General features: G+C 54.1%; 1 long non-coding RNA gene across 4 annotated transcripts; it reads right to left on the bottom strand.

Annotated features, from left to right (window-relative positions):
- Positions 1–377: 377 nt before the first annotated feature.
- On the bottom strand, positions 378–2,924 carry LOC127921733 (uncharacterized). Of its 4 annotated transcripts, none has more exons than XR_008109393.1 (3): positions 2,836–2,924; positions 2,596–2,655; positions 378–435 (listed from the first exon to the last, which is right to left on the bottom strand). It is a non-coding gene; the product is annotated as an uncharacterized LOC127921733 (long non-coding RNA). The 4 variants fall into 4 exon arrangements; XR_008109392.1 differs by lacking the exon at positions 2,596–2,655 and adding an exon at positions 2,716–2,775 and having other exon boundaries at positions 2,836–2,913; XR_008109391.1 differs by lacking the exon at positions 2,596–2,655 and adding an exon at positions 1,399–1,458 and having other exon boundaries at positions 2,836–2,913.
- Between the last annotated feature and the right edge of the window lie 1,747 nt (positions 2,925–4,671).

Raw genomic sequence — 4,671 nt, 5'->3', positions numbered from 1 at the left:
ATCCCACCCTTGCCTCCCACCCCTATCACCATAGACCTCAGCTCTTTAATCAGCCCATCCCACCTATCACCATAGACCTCAGCTCTTTAATCCCACCCCTCTGCCTCTCTCAGCCCATCCACCTATCACCATAGACCTCAGCTCTTTAATCCCACCCTCTACCACTCTCAGCCCATCCCACCTATCACCATAGACCTCAGCTCTTTAATCCCACCCCTCTGCCACTCTCAGCCCATCCCACCTATCACCATAGACCTCAGCTCTTTAATCCCACCCCTCTACCACTCTCAGCCCATCCCACCTATCACCATAGACCTCAGCTCTTTAATCCCACCCCTCAGCCACTCTCAGCCCATCCCACCTATCACCATAGACATCAGCTCTTTAATCCCACCCCTCAGCCACTCTCAGCCCATCCCACCTATCACCATATACCTCAGCTCTTTAATCCCACCCATAGACCTCTGCCTCTCTCAGCCCATCCCACCTATCACCATAGACCTCAGCTCTTTAATCCCCCCTCAGCCTCTCTCAGCCCATCCCACCTATCACCATAGACCTCATCTCTTTAATCCCACCCCTCTGCCTCTCTCAGCCCATCCCACCTATCATCATAGACCTCAGCTCTTTAATCCCACCCCTCTACCACTCTCAGCCCATCCCACCTATCACCATAGACCTCATCTCTTTAATCCCACCCCTCTGCCACTCTCAGCCCCTCCCACCTATCACCATAGACCTCAGCTCTTTAATCCCACCCCTCTGCCTCTCTCAGCCCATCCCACCTATCACCATAGACCTCAGCTCTTTAATCCCACCCCTCTGCCTCTCTCAGCCCATCCCACCTATCACCATAGACCTCAGCTCTTTAATCCCACCCATCTACCACTCTCAGCCCATCCCACCTATCACCATAGACCTCAGCTCTTTAATCCCACCCCTCAGCCACTCTCAGCCCATCCCACCTATCACCATAGACCTCAGCTCTTTAATCCCACCCCTCTGCCTCTCTCAGCCCATCCCACCTATCACCATAGACCTCAGCTCTTTAATCCCACCCCTCTGCCTCTCTCAGCCCATCCCACCTATCACCATAGACCTCAGCTCTTTAATCCCACCCCTCAGCCTCTCTCAGCCCATCCCACCTATCACCATAGACCTCATCTCTTTAATCCCACCCCTCTGCCTCTCTCAGCCCATCCCACCTATCATCATAGACCTCAGCTCTTTAATCCCACCCCTCTACCACTCTCAGCCCATCCCACCTATCACCATAGACCTCAGCTCTTTAATCCCACCCCTCTGCCACTCTCAACCCATCCCACCTATCACCATAGACCTCAGCTCTTTAATCCCACCCATCTACCACTCTCAGCCCATCCACCTATCACCATAGACCTCAGCTCTTTAATCCCACCCCTCAGCCACTCTCAGCCCATCCCACCTATCACCATAGACCTCAGCTCTTTAATCCCACCCCTCTGCCTCTCTCAGCCCATCCCACCTATCACCATAGACCTCAGCTCTTTAATCCCACCCTCTGCCTCTCTCAGCCCATCCCACCTATCACCATAGACCTCAGCTCTTTAATCCCACCCCTCAGCCTCTCTCAGCCCATCCCACCTATCACCATAGACCTCATCTCTTTAATCCCACCCCTCTGCCTCTATCAGCCCATCCCACCTATCACCATAGACCTCAGCTCTTTAATCCCACCCCTCTGCCACTCTCAGCCCATCCCACCTATCACCATAGACCTCAGCTCTTTAATCCCACCCTCTGCCACTCTCAGCCCATCCCACCTATCACCATAGACCTCAGCTCTTTAATCCCACCCCTCTGCCACTCTCAGCCCATCCCACCTATCACCATAGACCTCAGCTCTTTAATCCCACCCTCAGCCTCTCTCAGCCCATCCCACCTATCACCATAGACCTCAGCTCTTTAATCCCACCCCTCAGCCTCTCTCAGCCCATCCCACCTATCACCATAGACCTCAGCTCTTTAATCCCACCCCTCTGCCTCTCTCAGCCCATCCCACCTATCACCATAGACCTCAGCTCTTTAATCCCACCCCTCTGCCACTCTCAGCCCATCCCACCTATCACCATAGACCTCAGCTCTTTAATCCCACCCCTCAGCCTCTCTCAGCCCATCCCACCTATCACCATAGACCTCAGCTCTTTAATCCCACCCCTCTGCCACTCTCAGTCCATCCCACCTATCACCATAGACCTCAGCTCTTTAATCCCACCCCTCTAACACTCTCAGCCCATCCCACCTATCACCATAGACCTCAGCTCTTTAATCCCACCCCTCTGCCACTCTCAGCCCATCCCACCTATCACCATAGACCTCAGCTCTTTAATCCCACCCCTCTGCCACTCTCAGCCCATCCCACCTATCACCATAGACCTCAGCTCTTTAATCCCACCCCTCTAACACTCTCAGCCCATCCCACCTATCACCATAGACCTCAGCTCTTTAATCCCACCCCTCTGCCACTCTCAGCCCATCCCACCTATCACCATAGACCTCAGCTCTTTAATCCCACCCCTCAGCCACTCTCAGCCCATCCCACCTATCACTATAGACCTCAGCTCTTTAATCCCACCCCTCAGCCACTCTCAGCCCATCCCACCTATCACCATAGACCTCAGCTCTTTAATCCCACCCCTCTGCCACTCTCAGCCCATCCCACCTATCACCATAGACCTCAGCTCTTTAATCCCACCCCTCAGCCACTCTCAGCCCATCCCACCTATCACCATAGACCTCAGCTCTTTAATCCCACCCCTCTAACACTCTCAGCCCATCCCACCTATCACCATAGACCTCAACTCTTTAATCCCACCCCTCTGCCACTCTCAGCCCATCCCACCTATCACCATAGACCTCAGCTCTTTAATCCCACCCTCAGCCACTCTCAGCCCATCCCACCTATCACCATAGACCTCAGCTCTTTAATCCCACCCCTCTGCCTCTCTCAGCCCATCCCACCTATCACCATAGACCTCAGCTCTTTAATCCCACCCCTCAGCCTCTCTCAGCCCATCCACCTATCACCATAGACCTCAGCTCTTTAATCCCACCCCTCTGCCTCTCTCAGCCCATCCCACCTATCACCATAGACCTCAGCTCTTTAATCCCACCCCTCTACCACTCTCAGCCCATCCCACCTATCACCATAGACCTCAGCTCTTTAATCCCACCCTCTGCCACTCTCAGCCCATCCCACCTATCACCATAGACCTCAGCTCTTTAATCCCACCCCTCTACCACTCTCAGCCCATCCCACCTATCACCATAGACCTCAGCTCTTTAATCCCACCCCTCAGCCTCTCTCAGCCCATCCCACCTATCACCATAGACCTCAGCTCTTTAATCCCACCCCTCAGCCTCTCTCTGCCCATCCACCTATCACCATAGACCTCAGCTCTTTAATCCCACCCCTCTGCCTCTCTCAGCCCATCCCACCTATCACCATAGACCTCAGCTCTTTAATCCCACCCCTCTACCACTCTCAGCCCATCCCACCTATCACCATAGACCTCAGCTCTTTAATCCCACCCCTCTGCCACTCTCAGCCCATCCCACCTATCACCATAGACCTCAGCTCTTTAATCCCACCCCTCTACCACTCTCAGCCCATCCCACCTATCACCATAGACCTCAGCTCTTTAATCCCACCCCTCAGCCACTCTCAGCCCATCCCACCTATCACCATAGACCTCAGCTCTTTAATCCCACCCCTCTGCCTCTCTCAGCCCATCCCACCTATCACCATAGACCTCAGCTCTTTAATCCCACCCCTCTGCCACTCTCAGCCCATCCCACCTATCACCATAGACCTCAGCTCTTTAATCCCACCCCTCAGCCTCTCTCAGCCCATCCCACCTATCACCATAGACCTCAGCTCTTTAATCCCACCCCTCTGCCTCTCTCAGCCCATCCCACCTATCACCATAGACCTCAGCTCTTTAATCCCACCCCTCAGCCACTCTCAGCCCATCCCACCTATCACCATAGACCTCAGCTCTTTAATCCCACCCTCTGCCTCTCTCAGCCCATCCCACCTATCACCATAGACCTCAGCTCTTTAATCCCACCCTCTACCACTCTCAGCCCATCCCACCTATCACCATAGACCTCAGCTCTTTAATCCCACCCCTCAGCCACTCTCAGCCCATCCCACCTATCACCATAGACATCAGCTCTTTAATCCCACCCTCTGCCTCTCTCAGCCCATCCCACCTATCACCATAGACCTCAGCTCTTTAATCCCACCCCTCTGCCTCTCAGCCCATCCCACCTATCACCATAGACCTCAGCTCTTTAATCCCACCCTCTGCCTCTCTCAGCCCATCCCACCTATCACCATAGACCTCAGCTCTTTAATCCCACCCCTCAGCCTCTCTCAGCCCATCCCACCTATCACCATAGACCTCAGCTCTTTAATCCCACCCCTCTGCCTCTCTCAGCCCATCCCACCTATCACCATAGACCTCAGCTCTTTAATCCCACCCCTCAGCCTCTCTCAGCCCATCCCACCTATCACCATAGACCTCAGCTCTTTAATCCCACCCCTCAGCCACTCTCAGCCCATCCCACCTATAACCATAGACCTCAGCTCTTTAATCCCACCCCTCAGCCACTCTCAGCCCATCCCAC

This window comes from Oncorhynchus keta, unplaced genomic scaffold, assembly GCF_023373465.1.
Source record: "Oncorhynchus keta strain PuntledgeMale-10-30-2019 unplaced genomic scaffold, Oket_V2 Un_contig_23403_pilon_pilon, whole genome shotgun sequence".
Lineage (NCBI taxonomy): Eukaryota > Metazoa > Chordata > Actinopteri > Salmoniformes > Salmonidae > Oncorhynchus > Oncorhynchus keta.
This window is presented reverse-complemented; position numbering and strand designations above follow the sequence as displayed.